Raw genomic sequence first — 19,814 nt, 5'->3', positions numbered from 1 at the left:
TATGTCGAAAATTTTTTTATCATAAATACTTAATTTTTGATAAAAAAAATTTATCGTAAAAACATACCTATTTGTGATGAAAAATTTTTTCGTTGCTAAAATTTTATCATAAAAAAATAGATTTTCTGTAGTGGTCAGTCCCTAGTATAGAGCTACGGACAACCTGAGTGGGCATCATCTGCTCGTCTAGAACTTCATGCTGAGAGAATTTTTGTGGAGGGCGATTTGGCTACAGTTATTGACTGGATTCGCGCAGACACAAAGTAGGCAGGAGTTCATCAGCTACTTTATGATATTTGAGAGTCCCTCAGTCATTTTTCTGCAGTGGCTGTCCATCACATCTATCGGGAGATGAACAGTATTACAGATTGGATTGCCTCTTTTGTTGCTGTGCACACTGGTGACTGAACCTGTACCATGAAGGCGCATGTCTGAGGATATTACGTAATATTTTGTATTCTGATCTTTTGAGCTGCACTCATATTAAAATAGTATAACCGCCCAGATATATCAAAAAGAAAAAAATGATGCACATTAATGTTTGCAGGATTGTTTGAATTGGACTAGTTTGGTCAGATATTTTGGTTTGTCAACCATGCAACGACCACAATGCCTCTTTCTGGCATATCCAAAGCTCATTGTTTGAAGATCACATGAGCAATTGACACCTGCAATCTAGCGTATAAATTCTGTTAGTTGATCTTTCAACCTTTGCCGCCACAGGCTGAAATTCTGGAAGCCATTAAATAGTTACGACTTGAAATTGAGATTTAATCATGTTTGTAATTTTTGGTTTGGCTTAACCATTTTTCTATAACATTAGTTTGTTGAAAGATAACACCCCCTAATGTCTGCTAGAACTACTGAAAAACATTTGTTAAGAGTGTAGGTGGGGTTTTGGCACAAAAGAGAAAAAAGATTTTAGATGGTTCCCCAAAAAATTGGCTACAATGATTTATAATTGAAAGATCCACAACAAAGTTAGAAGCTAGAGATAAACGTATTGCTATTTTTATCCATTGGAGATAATAACCTGCTCCCCCGGACCCTTCTCCTAATATAGATTACAAGACATAAAAAAGACACCATCATTGAGAGTGTAGTGAAGTTAGTTAAGTGTTCGGTGCTTGATACCAAAGACCCGAGTTCTTGTTCCATCTTCAACTCAATTTTGGCCCAACTTTTGTATAGATTTCTCTCGTCCTAGTTCTAGATGGGGGGTGGGGAGAGAGAATCTATGTATGTAAGAAATGAAAAATATGTTACAAGAAAGAGGCGGAAAACCCACCCCATTTCTTAAAAAATTAAAATACATAATAAAAAAAAAATACATGTATAGTAAATTTGTTTTTGTTTTCAAAATATTGGAAGATCTGCTCTACAGTTTTGAGAAAATTTGATGTTTCCTCAGCTTCTAACGAATTAGCTAAGGTACCGTTTAGTGCATTGTCAGACAATCTTAATCTAGATTATCTGATAATCTGAATTATCTACAATCTGGATAGATTACTAGTAATATTGATTACTGTGTTTGCTACATGCAAGTAATGTTGTAGTAAAATTATTGAGAATCTTAATTGGCATGTTTGATATGGCAATCAGATTACTGATAACGTAACATCAAATTTTTAAAATATGCTTAAATTAAATTTATTAAAAATCACACTCAATGCACAAAATTTTTAATTTTTTAAAATAAAAAAATAAAAATATATTATAATATAATATATAATATATAATATATAATATATTATATTATTTTTTTTATTTTTTTCCTTCTCCTTCCCCCACATGCCACAACCTCCCCAACCCCCGGCTGCTCTGCCCCCAACCCCCTGACAGTCGCGTCTCTGGTACCGCCCTCGACCCTCCAGCCATTCGCACCACCCCTTGCACCGTCCCCTGGCCCCCTGATGAATCCGCACTCTGCGCCCTCCACAGCCGTCTCCATCGTCGCCTTCACCCACCCACGCCGCCGCCCTTATCCGCATCATCGGTCCCTGCACCCCACCCCCCCTAGCCCCTTGTGCTGCCTCCTGGCCACCCGCACCGTCCACCAGCTGCTCACGCTGTCTCCGCAGCCCCTCGGTGAGGGCTACACCACCGTGCTCCTTTTCTTTTTGAATGGCCGGTCACTCGCGCTTATCCCGCAACCCCTTGGTGAGGGCTACGACGGCGGCCCACCGATCGACTGGTTTCTAGCCACCGTCGGCCGAATTTGTAGAGGAAAGTGCCGGTTTTGGCCCCTCCTCTTTCTGCTATTCATCGTGAGGAAGAAGACCATAGAATTTTTTGGGGATATTTTTGTTCAAAAAAATATTGCAAGATTACCAAATATATGGTAATCTGAATAGCCACATCTCCATAAGGTAATCCAGTCAAGATAATCTAGATTGTCACTTAAAAAATATATCAAATACAGTAATATGATAGGTTTATGTTAAATTACCAATAATCTAAATAAATTGTCGGCTAACAATTACAACCTAAGAGTAGCCAGTCATAATCAACTATAGGACGTTAGCCGCAGGAAACAGGCTTAGCTCGCCACCCTTGGTTGAGCGCCACCTGTTTACTGCAGTACACCATTTTTTGCCCCTTATGTATGAGTGCAGTACATAGGATGCGTGATATATATCATGCATGCGAGCTCCGTATCACCGTTCATGCGCGGTAGTGGTCAGCAAAGTAGTAGCCAAACGGCTTCCATGGATTTTGTTCCCGTTCAGTACTTTTTGAGTCCAATCTCATTTTGGTGGATCCCATGAATCATCCACAGATAATTGATTAGATACTGGACAAGTGGATTCCTAACCATTTGGTTACTACCCCTCTCACCTAAAGATTAACTAGAATGATATATATGGATGTGAAGTATGAACGATAGAGGATCCAATTTTGAAGAAGTGGGAAGTCTCAGAGGCCATGGTCAATGCACATGCAGGGAGACTAGTCTTTATGCGTTGCTTGGGTCAGTGCCGTGCAAGGACTTCCAACTTTATTAAATCACTATGTAGTTGTACATAGGATTCTCTGCTATGCACCGTAGAGGATTTATGCTCATATATTTGATAGATAATTATGGGTAAATTAAGAATATTGGGGATTAAGTGTTCTCTCCCTCTATCCATCCACCCATCCGGTTGATGGAAAGGGGACAAATTTGTTGCGAAAGTTTGGTAAACGATAGATCCGTGGAATACCACATACATCGGATCGTCAAATATCGCATGCAAAAAGTCTGGATATAGGCAGAAATAGGTGAAGTTTGATTATAACCTTTATGACCATAATAAAATTATTAAGTTAGTCAAAAAATAGAGCAACGACCATGCACAAGAAGATTATTAGTACAATAGCTATCATATGTGGATTAGAGGCATGCGCGTTTGCTTGTGAAGGAAGAAGATGACGCTATCTTCGGTAGCAAAACTACTCCTTTTTGTGTTACTGTCTGCTACCTTCATTGCCATGAATTTTGAGCTTGTTTACGGAGGTGGTAAGTAGCAATTTGCGACTCCATTTAAAATTTTCTCTGCTCATTTTCTATCAACTAAACTATAATTTTGACTGAAAGTTTTTTGTTACCTTGAAATATTTAGGTTTTGCAGACATGAACGGAAGGATGCTGGGTGGGAGACATGGACTGAGCCCACCGCCACCACATACTCCTCCAGCTCCGGTGCCGAGACGAGTGATCAATAATTAATGAAATAACAATAGATGATATTGCTATTAGTGTCAACATATTGCTGCAGTGATATCAGGTTAACATATATGACATCAACGTTCTTCTATTATTTTTTTTTCAGAAAATAAGACAGCAGCTTTTTAAATGTAGAGTTGCAAGTAGTTGAAAGGGCCCACAGAGCTGTATTTTTGAAGCGAGTTGCTTCATATAAAATATCTAAATACTTTTTCCTATGTTTTCCCTCTCCTTTTTTTTTTTTTTTTCCCCTTCTTCTGCCGTGTGTGTTTGTTTGTGCGACGATGAGGGGTTCTAATCGCAGAGCGTGGATCCTGTGTGGTGCACCGTATGCACCACAGGTTACACGATGGATGGCTGTGCGATGCACGCCACTTACGCCACATGCAATAATTCATCGTACGACGGACGATGCACATGATGCACCACATGGTGCGCGGACAGCATCAGAACCCGCGCTCTATAATCCCAACCCTTCCCTTTTATCCGCGTGCATTCTCAGACGGTGCTCGAAGTACCCGGGTATCCCGTGGACGGAATAAGGGTCGACACCATGTGGAATGGAATGCCTGCGCCCCCCTTCTCTTCAAGTGCCCAGGGGTTCTCCGATCTCTACCAAAGTTTGTAGTTCTTTGCTCACTTTTAAATCCCTTTTTTCATGTCTATATGGTAAAGTGGATTTGTTAGAATAACTAGATTTTAGTTCCTTTTTTTTTAAGAAAAAAATTAATTAAAAAATTATATTGACCATATAATGTATATTTATGTATGTAGAATAGCATGCTACTCGATGTAAATCAAATGTGCCGGTCTAAAATTTTGAACAAACATCAATTAAATCAAATGATAATAATAAAAAAATAAAAAAATAAATTTATTCAAAAAAAATAAAATTAAAATAATGAGTTTAGCTTTTCTTTCATAAAAAAGCAATACACTTTTTCGGAGGCCTTTTTCAACTACCAAAAAAACTCTCTTTTAACTCTTCGTATCACTCTTTTTCTCTCTTTATAAAATTATACTCTCTCTTTTACTACAAAACAAAAATATCACCTACTCCTATTTTCATTAAAAAATAAATACTTATACATTAAGTCTAAGACTCAACTTGGACTAGTACTAAAAGATAAACTATTCCAACAAAAATTGAAATAAGACATAAAGATAAATTAAGCATAAAATGCTAATACAAGCATGATAAGCAATGGACTTTTAAAACTACTCATTGTGAAGTCCATATCGATAACGTTAGATTTATCAATATCGTGAAGTTCCAGGATAGCTATTGGCAAAATTACAACGGTAACAATAATATGCAGTAATTTATAGAACTGATAATTAAATAATGCAGCTCCTTTATTGGCTAAAATAGTAATATGAGAATTTGTGCAAGCAAGTATTTAGGCCCATATCAATTATTTGTTGGAAAGATTTTAAATATTTATATAAAATTAAAAAATTCGAATAATACATTCTAGCTAGTCTTTCTGAGTGAGATCTTGAATTATTGCAAATAACACATTTATCATCTCTTCTCCTCTAATGCATGCATTGAAGTCAATGAAACTTTGTAATATGCCATTATTTCAAAACTAGCTGGCTCTTCTATTTGGCTATATCCACATATATCCAATTGTATAGCTTTGAAACTAGCTAGCCATTATATCATTATATATATATATATATATATATATATATATAGAGAGAGAGAGAGAGAGAGAGAGTCAGGCTAAAATCGGATCGATCGGATTTGGACTTAAATTCGATCACATCAAAATTCTATAATAAGGACCCTACATCAATGATTCAAGTCATTGAATATGATTTACTACTTCAAAACTATTTACACATAAAAAATCATATCACTTGAAGACTCCTAGCCTATATATCAAGTAATTAACAATTAGATAGCTCAAATAAAATTGAATTAAATATATTTTTTGATCATTTGATGCATAGATTTGGGATCTTCAAATCAAATAATTTTTAGTGTACAAGTAGTTTTAATATAGTAGATCACACTCAATGACATAGATCATCGATGTAACATCCCTATTGTTTAGTTTTGATCTGATCAAATCTGAGCCTAAATTCGATTAACATTACTCAAATTTGCCGTTATATATATATATATATAGAAGGTGGGGGAGGGGGGGGAGAGAGAGAGAGATGGATGGGGCTCTTGTATTTGTCCTTTGTTTCATTGGAGACATTTAGAGTGCCTACTAATAGGATTATCTCATTGATCACATGAAGCAGTATAGCCAATGGATTATCTCAAATCTTCAACATGAAAAATCTGTATCTACTTTACGGATCGCGCCATTTACACATAATTGGCTCATTTACAATGATAATATGGATATTTTCTGTTGGGATATATCGATCGGTCCCTCTCATGCCGACTCACCATCGGGCCCGCCTGACCGGTGCCCGACTCTACCGACTGCATCGACCGACGACTGCCGACACTGTCCGACCGAAGGTATGTCGGTCGGACAGACCTTTTCCGTTTCCGATTGGCCGAACAATAGAGCCCGATCTCCGACTCCCGCAACGCACCAGACTGACCGTCGGAGGGTCCCTGGGTCTTCACCCGACATTCCACAACCAAATACCGACGTATGGACGGTCGGCTCCCCCAAACACTGTACGACTGCTGAGGGCCGCCGTCCTGACAAAGGCATGCGGCATAGCCATCCTGGGACATTGTTCTACCAAGGACATAGATTAATCCCAGCGATTTGACAACCCACGGCGACTTGACAGTCCGCGGTGACTCTGACAGCCTCCGGCGATTTGACAACTCCTCCAGTTGTCTGCACCTTTAATGACGGCACCACGCCACGCTCTACTATAAAATGGAGAAGGCAACAGTACTGCAAAGAGGTTCTTTCGAAGCCCCAGGACTCACTCTCTCTCTTGCTGAGTTCTCTTGATTCTTTTCTACTGTTGCCTAGTCTCCTCTCTAACTTGACCATCGGAGGATCTCCATCGGAGGCATCTCCGGTCAGTGTAGACTTCTCTTGCAGGTACTCGTTCCCGACGACCAGGCGACGAGGGGATTGGCCGCAACAGGTTTGGCGCGTCAGGAAGGGGGTACGGCCGACCCCCACAGAGCTTGAAAATAATCTTTTTAGAATGACAAGAACCAGGGCTCAGCGATGGAGGGCCACCGGATCGGCGAGGCACTCTTCCCATCGGGAAGAGGCCTCTCCTTCATCCTTCATAGCGGAACCTAGCTCTCCGCATCCCGTGGTGACCACGGAGGTGCAGATCGTGGCGATCGTACGGCAGATGACTGTGCTGACAGATGCAGTCAAAAGCCTTCAACAACAACCGATCTGGTTGCCGCAATCTCCGATGGGGCAATCGACGGCACACCTGATGCCCTCCAGGAGCAGCTGCCGACGCCCGCATCGGTCTCCATCTCCTCCTCAGGAGCAGCTATCACAGCACTCCCATCAAGAGGAGGAGAGGCAGCCACGGCATGATACCCATCGATCCCGATGACCGTCTCCTTCCCAGCTGGAACGAGCGAGGAAGGAGAAGCGACCGCGAACACCGTCTGCCTCCCTCTCAGACTCGTCGGGAGACTCCACCCCCGAGGTCTCCTAGCACCGATGAGCCGACGACTACGAACGCAGGTTCGAAGAAATCGACCGTCGGCTCGCCCAGCTTCAGGCGGATGGGCAGAAGTCTTCGAACGACATCGACTTTCAGACTGCCCAACCTCTCTCCCGACTCATCCTCGATGAGTCGATCCCTAGTCGGTTCAAGATGCCTCATGTGAAGCCCTATGACAGCTCCACCGACCTAGTTGACCATCTAGAGAGCTACAAGGCTCTCATGACGATCCAAGGGGCAATTGATGCCCTTCTCTGCATCGGCTTCCCCGCCACACTTCGCAAGGCCGTCAGGGCCTGGTACTCCGGCCTCCGTTCAGGAAGCATCCACTCCTTCGGACAGCTCGAACATGCTTTCATGGCTCATTTCAGCACCAGTCGGAAGCCCCCACGAACTTCGGACAGCCTTTTTTTCCTCAAGTAGGGAGAAAACGAGATGCTCTGATACTTCGTGACGTGATTCAACGCGGCCACACTCGAGGTTTGGGATCTCAACGAAGACATGACTATCTCAACCATGAAGAGGGGGCTAAGGGAGTCCCAATTTACATACTCTTTGGACAAGACCCTCCTCCGGACATATGCCGAACTGCTGGAGCGCGCATACAAAGACATGCGTACAGATGAAGGAGCTTCCGATCGGTGCCTGACTGAGGCCAAGGGCCCGAAGGAGAAGCGAAGGAAAGGTCGGGCCTCTGTCGAGCCCAGCAAGCCCCCGACCGACAAACAGGTCTCACCCCAACGATGGAGCCCGAGATCACCTCGACGGTGGAGTTCGAGGCCGATGCGTCCCAGGTATGACTCCTATACTCCCCTTTCTGCTCCTCGTGCGCAGATTTTAATGGAGATTGAAGGGGAAGAATATCTGCGACGGCCTCCGCCTTTGAAGGCAAAGGACCTCGACCGACGAAAGTACTGTTGATTTCATCGAGGCCATGGCCACAACACCGAGCAGTGCATCCAACTCAAGGATGAAATTGAGGCCCTCATACGTCGAGGGTATCTCGAAAAATTTCGAAGAAAACCGCCGACTCAACCCATCCCCGACCGATGACTCCAACCGACTGAGGAGGCAGCGAACAATCAGCCCACGGTCGGGGTCATCAACATGATCTCCAAATGATTGGACCCGGAGATGACTACTGGAGGGGAGTCGACAAAGAAGCTACGCCAAGACGATGTAATTACTTTTACAGACGAGGATGCTCGGAGAATCCAAACTCCCCATGACGATGATGTTGTTGTCTCAACAACAATAGCAAATTATGATGTAAGAAGGATCTTTGTTGATAATGAAAGTTTGACTAATATTTTGTTTTACTCGACCTTCTTCCGAATGCGACTGTCGGCTGATCGGCTCGAAAGAGTCTCCACGCCCCTGTTGGGTTTTGCCGGGAAAGCCATCACGGTGGAAGAAAAAGTTACTCTTCCCGTGACAGCTGAAATCGAACCACGATAAAGCACCGTCCACCTAATTTTTGCAGTCGTCCAAGTACCTTCGGCCTACAACGCCATACTTGGAAGACCTGGGCTAAACGCCCTCAAAGCTATAGTCTCGACCTACCACCTGCTGGTTCGGTTTTCGATCAAAAATGGAGTCGGAGAGGTGCGCGGGGATCAACAGCTCGCTCGGTAATGCTTCCAAATCTTTGCTCGAAGTAACGAAGCGAAGGACTCCCTGACGGTCGACAAGTTGGACTAGCAGGGAGAGGAAGAACAGGGCGAACCGGCCGAACAGCTGGTTTCCATCCCGATAGTGGAGAATCCCGAACGAGTGGTCTGGGTCGGATCCCAATTATCCGACCCTGAGCAATGGCAGCTAGTGGAGCTACTGAAGGCCAATACCGACATATTCGCTTGGTCGGCAGCGGATATGTCCGGCATCCCCCCGGAGACGATGACTCACCGACTCAACATCGACCCTGGAATGAGACCGGTGAGGCAGAAGAAGCGATCTTTCGCTCCTGAACGACAGAAGGCCATCGACGAGAAAGTGGACAAGCTATTCGAAGCGGACTTCATCAGAGAAACCACATACCTCGATTGGCTCGCCAATGTTGTCATGATGAAAAATGGCAACGGGAGGTGGAGGATCTGCATTGACTATACCGACCTAAATCGTGCTTGTCCGAAGGACAGCTTTCCACTTTCAAAAATCGACCAGCTTGTAGACGCGACGTCCGGCCATCGACTGCTCAGCTTCATGGACGCCTTTATCGGATACAATCAGATCCGGATAGCACCCGAAGACGAGGAGCACACAACCTTCATGACCGCCAAAGGCCTTTACTGCTACAGGATAATGCCCTTCGGACTGAAAAATATCGGGGCCACCTGCCAGCGACTGGTCAATAAGGTCTTCAAAGACCAAATCGAGCGCAACATGGAGGTGTACGTGGACGACATGCTGGTGAAGAGTGCACGGGCCTCAGATCATGTCCAAGACCTCGAACAAACTTTTCACACTCTTCGACGACATCGGATGAGGTTAAATCCGACTAAATGCGCCTTCGGGGTGACTTCGGAGAAGTTTCTCGGGTTCCTCGTTTCTCAACGATGAATTGAGGCTAATCCTGAGAAGATAAAGACAATCATCGATATGCAGCATCCGAATACCAAAAAGGAGGTACAGCAGCTTAACGGCAGGATCATTGCGCTCAGCCGATTCATCTCTCGATCGATAGAGAGATGCCTCCCGTTCTTCAAGATCCTGAGACAGGTGAAGGACTTCTCTTGGCCGGATGAGTGCCGGCAGGCCTTCGAGGATCTGAAAAGGTACCTGGCCTCCCCGCCACTACTTGTAAAGCCGAAAGTTGGAGAAATACTGTACCTCTATTTGGCAACCTCCTCAGAGGCGGTTAGCTCGGTGCTCGTCCGGGAGAATGAGAGCTGAATTCACCAACCCATATACTACACCAGCAAAGTGCTCCACGAAGCTGAAGCTCGATACTCAAAGACGGAGAAAATGATATTCACCTTGTTCGTGTCTACACAACGACTCCGTCCGTATTTCCAAGTGCACGCTATCGTGGTCCTCACTGACCAGCCCCTGAGGGCGATCTTGCACCGCCCCGACACATCAGGATGACTAGCGAAATGGGCAATGAAGTTGAGTGAGTTCGACATTCAGTACCGACCACAACCAACCTTGAAAGCCCAGGTCTTGGCCGACTTTATTACGGAGTGCCCGACAACCGACCAAGGATCGGAAGGCGGGAGCTCCGGAGAAGTTGCAATCTTCGAACCTGACCCCAGGTCTACCTGGGTGTTACACATCGACGGAGCTTCCAACGCTCGAGGGAGCGGGGCCGGGTTCTTGCTCACCAACTCAAAGGGAGTGGTTGCCGAGTACACCCTCTGATTCGACTTCAAAGCCTCCAATAATCAAACCGAGTATGAAACGCTCCTCGCTGGCTTGAGAGTAGTGAAGGAGCTCGGGATCGACAGCCTGAGAGTCTTCTCCGACTCCCAGCTGATCGTGGGGCAAGTTAAAGGCGAATTTGAGGCGCGAGATCCGACCATAGTAAAATATCTCCAGAAGGTGAGAGATCTCGTGGCACACCTCAAGTATTTCGAGATCTCCCACATTCTCAGGTTGGAGAACGCTCGGGCCGATGCACTCTTCAGGCTTGCGATATCAGCCTACGACGCCTTGGGTCGGACATTGGTAGAGAGTCTCGAGCAGCCGAGCATCGACAGGGCCGAAGAGGTGCTGCAACTGGCAACCGAACCAAGTTAGATGGATCCGATCGTACGGTATCTGACCGACGGAACCAGCCGTGAAGACCCCGCGGAAGCCAAACGACTCCGATGGGTGGCCTCCCAATATGTGATAATGGACGGCCGACTCTACAAAAGGTCATTCTCCTTTCCCTTGCTCAGGTGCTTGGGACCGACTGACGCAGACTACGCGCTCAGAGAAATACATGAAGGGATCTGCGAAAATCACTTGGGAGGCAAATCCTTGGTCTACAAAGTCCTACGGCAGGGTTACTACTGGCCCACCATGAGAAGGGATGCGGTCGAGTTGGTTCGGAGGTGTGAACCATGTCAGAGGTACGCTAACCTACAACAACAACCAGCCAACCAAATCACTCCTATTGTCGCTCCGTGGCCCTTTGCCCAGTGGGGGATCGACATACTCGGTCCTTTCCCTCCGGCATCTGATCAAAGAAAGTTCATAGTCGTCGCAATCGACTACTTCACTAAGTGGGTAGAAGCCGAACCTCTGGTGCAGATCACCGAGCGAAAGATGGAAGACTTCGTCCAGAAGTCTATCATCTTCAGGTTCAGACTACCGCACACCATTATCACCGATAATGGATGACAATTCGACAATCAAGACTTTCAGGAGTTCTGTGCAAGATTTCATATCACGCACTGACTGACCTCGATCGGGCACCCACAGTCCAACGGCGAGGTCGAGGTGACCAACCGGACTATTCTGTATGGACTAAAGATCCGACTGAATGAAGCCAAAGGCCTCTGGGTTGAAGAATTGAATTCCATCCTATGGGCATACCGAACGACACCCCGTGTCCCGACTGAAGAATCTCCTTTCAGCTTTGCCTATGGGACGGAGGCGATGATGCCGCTCGAGATCGGGCTACCATCGACTAGAGTCGAGCAGTACCACGAGCCAGACAACTTCGAGTGTCAGAGAGCCGACCTGGACCTCCTACCCAAACTTCGATGCGAGGCTCAACTCCGCATGGCTTCCTACCGACAGAGAGTGGCCTGATACTACAGTGCTAAGGTTAAGCCGAAGCTTTTCAGATCCGAAGACCTGGTCCTAAGAAAGACAAAAGTTTCGAAGCCTCTAGACCAAGGAAAATTGGCTCCAAACTGGGAAGGACCCTACAAGATAGCGAATACCTACAGGCCGGGAGCCTACCGACTGGAGACTCTAGAAGGAAGCATCATTCCTCGGACTTGAAATGCCGACAATCTGAGGTTGTACTATCAGTAAACTCTGTGCGCCCTTGTTCGAAATACAAACTCAGCTTCCAAACTTCGGAGTCTAGAATCTCAGCTCTCCAACTGTGCGTCGGTGCTCGCTAGTAGTACGAGCCCCGACGCCCCGACTTGGGCCCAACATGTAGCGAAAATTTAGTGCAGGGGCAAAATGATAATTTTAAAACTTTTAAAATTATTATTTTACAGCGGAATTATTAATTAATCTCATTAATTAATACTAATTAATCCTACACTAGGATCTAAATATGATACAACAGCATGCATTTAAATTTGAAATTCAAATTTGAATCAGTAAACCTTTTACAGTACTGTGTTCAGAACACATCACCTTTTGCGGGTAGTCGATCACCGCAATCTGATCACCGTCGGGGGGCTCTGATCATCATGTCACAGCCACACAAATGTCTGGCCTCTGCGGATCGTCCATACGAAGCTCCCGTCTGATCAGCTCCTCACGAATGCTAGTTCGTGATTTCACCCTTTTGATGGCAGATATTGATCGAACTCCTTCGATCGATGTGTGCCGACTTTTTGGATGCTCCGGATCATCTGCACAGTTGTTTGAGAGGCTGATGGATCTCTCCCTGAAATTTGGTGGACTCACGACACTCGTGGCACACCAATCTCACTTCCCGAACCCTAGGTAGAAACCCTAGGGTACACACCAAAAACCCTGCGTCCAATTTTCTCTCTTTTCTTTCTTTTTCTCTCGGAAGGTTTTGGACCTTCACCTTGCACACACGCCTTCCTCATGCCCCACTTTCTTTCTCTTAATTTTTTTGCGCACGCCCCACCTTTCTGTCATTTTTAAAACAACGTCGAACGTGTCTTATCCGCGTGAGAGGATAAAGACAAGTGGTTACACATTTGAATTCAAATCAAATTTGAATTCAAATGAAAATCAACTTATCCCTATCCTTTTGGATGTGAGAAGAGAAGAGGCATGGCTCTTTGTGCGTGAAAAATGTTTCACGAGAAACCTTTTCTCGTGTAAGTAATGTGGCGCACAAAATGGATAAGGATGAAGGGGCAAGTGATAAGTTATCCATTCAAATTCAAACATGCTTTGAATTTGAATGGCTAACTAATTATTTTATCCATCCATATGACGCACAAATGAGGGCGTGGGGAAGGGTTTTGCGTGAGAAAAATTTCACGAGAAGTTTCTTCTCGTGAATTCAAATGGGTGCAAGGAAGTTGGGTGTCGCAGGGAATTTAAAACAAGGTGATTTGATTCAAATTGAGCCAACCTAATCTAAATAGATTAAGCACAATTAGAATAGATTAAACCCAACATAATTAGGTTTAATTAGGCTCAATAAAATCCTAATTAAATCAAAAATTAACTAAGCCTAACCCCTGATCAAATCAGGGACTAAACCACCTTAGCGATTAGGTCAACATTTAACCTAATCGGGTCAATCCAAACTGAATCCAATTCAATTGGACTTGATCCAAAAATAATTACTCAATCAAATTGAGTTAATTAGCGATCAAATCACTAATTAAATCTCTCATAAATATTGAGTCCAAATCCGATGGGCAATCAGGCATCAGAGACCATCGATATGAAACCCTGATCAAAGAATTCAAATTTCAAATTCAAAATTTGAAATTCAAAATTTTGACCCCAGTATCCAAAATGTGTGGAACTCATGATCAGAGAATCCTAATTCTCAATCATAGAGTCTCAGACAGATAAGACTCATAATCAGCCATCAGATCAGAAAGGAACCTCTAATGTGTGTGACCCCGCAGGTTCGAACCTAAACCGGTAGCACAGAAACCAATTCCTGTACTAATCGAAGTGACCATCTAGCAATGGTACCCGACGATCGGATAGGTCGAATAATCGCAATCGCAACATTCAGAACCTACGTGAATATGGTTACCGTATAATTCATCCCTTTTGACCCCTGTGTTTAGGATGACTCAGGGTTAAACTGTCAACCCTGATGAGATCATCCGAATCGTGCTCAACTCAATTAGTCCTGTGACTCCTCACTAGGACTACCCTGGCCAAGGTTTTGCTAAATTGAAATACGACTGTACACAACTCCTAAACTGGAGTGGTTAATCCCATCTTGACACACGCACCGACAAGTCAAGTACTTGACTACACCCAGCAACCTTCCGTCACTGAATTAGAAATTCAGGTAGTCCAGTGCCTAAGTGCAGTGAGTTGCTTGCAAGTCACCGTGGCGGTCTCAGGTCGGAGGGACATTTATACCCATATCCCATCGGAGCAAATCTTGACAGCAGAAATAGCTCCGGAGTTGGTCACGTTCAGTGCAGATGTACCATTACATCTCACCTGTATGCCATATCAGTGTCTCCACACTCTTTGGTTATGAGGACAACCAACTCATATGGCACACAACGACCTATGCTCGATAAACATTGTCGTCCTTGATAACAACGTATCATTTGGTCGCGAACATGTTTAAGGACTAAGTGACAAATCTTCCTTTGTCGAGTCTAAATAGTCCTAAGGACTTCACCACAACACAGGAGTTCATTAGAAGATGAAACATTTGTGATGAAAAAATATCAAAATAACTTTTATTTATTTATAATTCATGTACTAATACAAAAGGAGCACAACCGTCAACAGGCTGACGATTGGCTTTGGGACACTATTCCCAATACAACATTCCATTGGAAATCTGCGGCCCAATCGTCGATGGCGCATCAGACTCTTACGACGACCGACATATCTACGTTGGTGGAAGGCTGGCGATGGCGATGAAACCCTCCTAAGTTGAAACCGCGCCCCTTCCACAGCCAGCTCTCGAACAAGGCGACTGGCTAAATTGCTGACTTGGCTCCGGCCAAGAAAGGCAAAACGCCAACGCGACCAACATCACGTTCGCAACATACCGACCAGGTCACGATCGATCGAAGGGTATTCGGCTTACCACCGTTTATCGCACGTCGCGACGCATGAGCCCGACAAAGAATCAGGCAATGGATGACCGACTTGTCATCAACTAAATGCATCGGACACTATTCAACTATCGGACTCTACAAGATGATCGGGTCGAAGAGCTACGCCCGAAGGACGGATGACGCCCGACTCGACGAACATGCCCGACTTAGGTCTGGGCAATGGACGCTCGACTTAAGCTCTCGACTGACGGGTCATACGACAGTCGGGAGGTCGATCTAAAATCGGAGCTTGCTCTGCCTTTACCATGGCGCGCGCTATCGACTATTCCGGATCGTTACCTGGGATCCTACCAAACGTCCTAGCTAGGTACGTTGGGCCTACGACTTATACGTCCGAGGATGTTTCAGCGAAACATGCATTCCAAGATACATTTCAGATACATAAAAAGAAAGAAGAGCTGAAAAATTTTTAATTTCATTCAAACTTGAACTGAGTTTACAAAATTGGACCGAAGCCCAATTACAAGTACACTAAACAAAAGCAAAAACAAAACATGCTCCGACTACTCGCCGAAGTCGGCTTCCTCTATCGGGAGAAGTTCGAGGGTGGTTGGCATATCTGCTCGGGACAAGGTAGCATCGGAGGTCGGAGCCGCCTCGCCTTCGGCAGCCTGGTCTGCGTCGGCCTCCTCCACGGCAGTGCGAACTCCCAACGACGGGTCGGCCACCTCTCCCGTGGCTTGGCCCTCCGACTCTGGGGGGACGACGTTGCTGAGATCGAGCTCCGGATACAGGCTCTGGACCGCTTCCCGGGCATCCTCGTACCCCACTCGGTATGAGAGGAAACCACTCTCCAAGAGTTCCTCCCGATATTCGTCGGAGCCGCGGAAGTCCTCCACGGCCCGACCTATGGCCTCTTTCGCCGACTCTACCTCCGCCCTCACTATGTCTGCGTCGGCTTGAGCAGAGGACAAATTTTCTTCGGCCTTGGCGAGATTCTCCAAACTTATCCGGAGCTGCTCGCGTTCGGCTTTGAGTTTCCCGACGGAGTCATCCCGCTCACGACGCAGCAGGTGAACAGTGCAGGACTTCCGCTTGGCTTCCTCGCGAGCCGACTGCAGCTCGGTCCCCGAGGCGGCCAGGGCACCGGTAAGGCGGGAGACCTCCTTGGTAAGGCGGGAGATCTCCTCTTCAAGCCAGGCCTCACGGTCGACCGACTGCTTCAGCTGGTCGACCATTATCGCCTTATCGGCCTCGGCGGCCATGGCCTTATCTTTCCACACCGCCCGGAGATCATCGAACCTCCGATATCCGGCCTCCAGCTCGGATATGTTGTAAATCAGCTGCAAACAACAAGACTGACCGTCAGAAGACCGAACTTATAAAAAAATGATGACGAAAATGAAAAGTAAAGGAGAGAGACTTATCCGGATCCTGGTCGGGTAAAAGGAGGAAAGCATGTCGGATACCCGCTGATTCTTCATGACCTCGTGGTCGATCGGAAGGATAACCGCCTGGCATAACCTCCTGGCCAAGTCGTGGTTGGCCAGGGCCGACACTCCTTCGGGAAGCGGGGCCTTCCCTTGTTCGGACACCCAGGCCCTGACATCAGAAAGAGAGGGGAGGCTCGAGCCCGACTGGGTCCCTCCCGAGGCCGCGACAACTGCCGACGCAGATCGTTCGGGCTCGCGTGTCTCTACCCGAACCTCTCCCACCGGCTGTGCGACCGGCACATCTTCGGCCGCTTCCTCGGCCGTCTGTCCCTCGGATGGGGCCGCTCCCTCGATCGTCCATTCCTCGGACGGGGCTTCAGTGGGCACTGTCGGCAATGACAGCGCGATGATCGGCTCCCAGTCCGACGCCCGTTCGGAGCCGGGCTCCGCTCCCGCCGCCGCCGGCTCGCTCGACGGTGCTACTTGAGGCCTCTTGGGAGGCCACGATGGTTCGACTCCGTGCACCGGCCTCTTCCGTGCCGCGTGTTGCCGAACGTCGACTTCCGTCAACCTCACCCTCAACGGCATGTCTGCAATTTCAACAGAGGATTAGCACCAAAAAAAAAAAGAAAAGAGAAGAAAAATAGACCTAGGCGAAGAACCGAGCTCAGACCGACGTCATACAGGGCTTGCTCGGTGACGAGCTCCCTCTGCTTCGACATCGAGATGTCCTTCAAACGGTGGAAGTCCTCTCGGTCCCCGTCCTCCACCCGACTGTTCTCATTTGGTTGAGTTCGGGGGTCCCCCCAGCGGAAAGGAAACCCCCAAGGAACTGGAGAAGAGACAAAGAAGAACTGGTTCTTCCATCCATGGATTGACGACCGAAGACCAATGATGAAGGAAAGACCCTTTCGAGGGTTGAAAAACTACCATCCTCGGGCTTTAGGGTGGGGTCGGAGAACGAAGAAGGCTCGGAAGAGGGAAATACGAGGATTGGTCGGCAAAAATCGATACAACAAGACAAAGCTGACAACCAGTCGGACCGAGTTCGGTGCAAGCTGCGCCAGACAAAGTCCGTAGTAGTCCAGCACGTTCCGGACAAACTCTAGAACCGGAAAGCGAAGATCGGCCCGGAGGTCCTCGACGTAGAAAGCCACCTGGTCCGGGGGCGGGTTGTTAATCCGACCGTCTGCCTCAAGGGCGAACAGCCGAAACTGCTCCAGGATGCTGTACTGCTCCCGGAGCCGATCGACGTTCGGCCCCGAAAGTGAAAAGACCTCCACCTCCGGGGTCGACCGAGAATCGTCGGTCGGGTTCTCCGACCGACTCCCTCGTGGGGAGGTTCTAGCCAGGACGCTAGAACCGAGATCGAAGAATAAAGAAGAAGAAGGAAAAAGAAAATTCCAAGGAAGCAAAGGGAAAATGGGAAGACAAAGGTGGAAGCTCCTGGAAAACTCTCTAAGGAAGGAGGCGGGGACAACTACCTGAGGCAAGGGACCGCTCGGCCAGAGTCTCGGCAACAGGTTTGAAAAGTAGAGTTTTGGATGCAAGTGACCCTATATATATAGTGCCCCTCGACGGGCGGGATGAGAGCACGCCCAACGAGGATCTTCCAGATCGTGACACGTGGCAGCATCTGAGCCTTCCCTCAGTCTGACGATTCGATGCACCTGTCCCAGATCAGGCCACATCGCCTCCATCCACCTGAACGAATTCGGCCCAATGGCCCCCTGCCACGTGGCGGAAAAACGTGACGGTTTGCATTCCCGAAGAGACGGCGGAAACGGCAGTTTCTGTTCCCGATTGGACGTCTGACACCGATGGGACGCCTGACACCCATAAGACATCTGGCACCGGACCGATCATTGGTACGGTCGCCAGAGTCGGAGCATGATACGATGGATATCCACTCCTTTCGCCCGAAGCCGCCGTCCACGCGAGGACGCTGGCCAGCACGACATCCGACTCAGGAGTGGGGGGGCAACTGTTGGGATATACCGACCGGTCCCTCTCACACCGACTCATCATCGAGCCCGTCTGACCAACGTCCGACTCTACCGACCGCACCAACCGATGACTGCCGACACCGTCCGACCGAAGGTATGTCGATCGGGCAGATCCTTTCCGTTTCCGACTGGCCGAACGACGGAGCTCGATCTCCGACTCCCGCAACGCGCCAGACTGACCGTCGGAGAGTCCCTGGGTCTTCACCCGACATCCCACAACCAAATGCCGACGTATGGCCGGTCAGCTCTCCCAAACACCGTACGACTGCTGAGGGCCGCCGTCCTGACAAAGGCATGCGGCATAGCCGTCCTGAGACATTGTCCTACCAAGGACATAGATTAATCCCAGCGATTTGATAACCCACGGCGACTTGACTGTCCGCGGTGACTCTGACAGCCTCCGACGATTTGACAACTCCCCCAATTGTCTGCGCCATTAATGACGGCACCACGCCGCACTCTACTATAAAACGGAAAAAGCAACAGTGCTGCAAAGAGGTTCTTTCGAAGCTCCTGAACTCACTCTCTCTAGTTCTCACACTCTCTCTCCCTGAGTTCCCCTGATTCTTTTCTACTGTTGCCTAGTTTCCTCTCTGACTTGACCGTCAGAGGGTCCCCGCCGGAGGCATCTCCGGTTAGTGTGGACTTCTCTTACAGGTGCTCGTTCCCGGCGATCAGGCGATGAAGGGATTGGCCGCAATATTTCCTTTTATTTTTTTATAATCTAGGCCTGAGCTCTTTGTCGATGCTGAGTACTTGGAATACTGCCGACCAATAACCCTGTTGATGATGAGTGTTTTCTGCCATCCAACCCGGGACATAAGCAAAAATTGGATTATGCATATCATGAAGCAAAAGTAAGAAAATTTTATGGTATATTTATATCATTCTTCCCCATTTAGCTGCCCACCTAATCTTTCTTCATGAACCTACTTGAATATTTTTTTCCTGATTCCCTCTTCTTGTGATAACTTGGAACTCAGGAAGCTGGCATGCGTGCACATAAAGGCCCCACCTTTCCGACTGAAGAGTGAGGCCCTTTACCAAGCCGTGTAATAAACTAATAAATTCTATCATTGCTTATAATTAACTAATGACAGATATGGTGGGATTACTTTTTTTTTTTTAAAGGATATGGTGGGATTATTGTGTCTCATTTCAAGAAACAAGATGGTTT

General features: G+C 46.9%; 1 long non-coding RNA gene across 1 annotated transcript; it reads left to right on the top strand.

Moving 5' to 3' along the window:
• Positions 1–3,377: 3,377 nt before the first annotated feature.
• Positions 3,378–3,924, top strand: LOC140855486 (uncharacterized). Its single transcript, XR_012138404.1, has 2 exons — positions 3,378–3,499; positions 3,603–3,924. It is a non-coding gene; the product is annotated as an uncharacterized lncRNA (long non-coding RNA).
• The last annotated feature ends 15,890 nt before the right edge of the window (positions 3,925–19,814 follow it).

The sequence above is a fragment of the Elaeis guineensis genome, chromosome 2 (assembly GCF_000442705.2).
Source record: "Elaeis guineensis isolate ETL-2024a chromosome 2, EG11, whole genome shotgun sequence".
Lineage (NCBI taxonomy): Eukaryota > Viridiplantae > Streptophyta > Magnoliopsida > Arecales > Arecaceae > Elaeis > Elaeis guineensis.
Note: the sequence above shows the minus strand (reverse complement) of the source record. Positions and strands in the feature narration are given on the sequence as shown.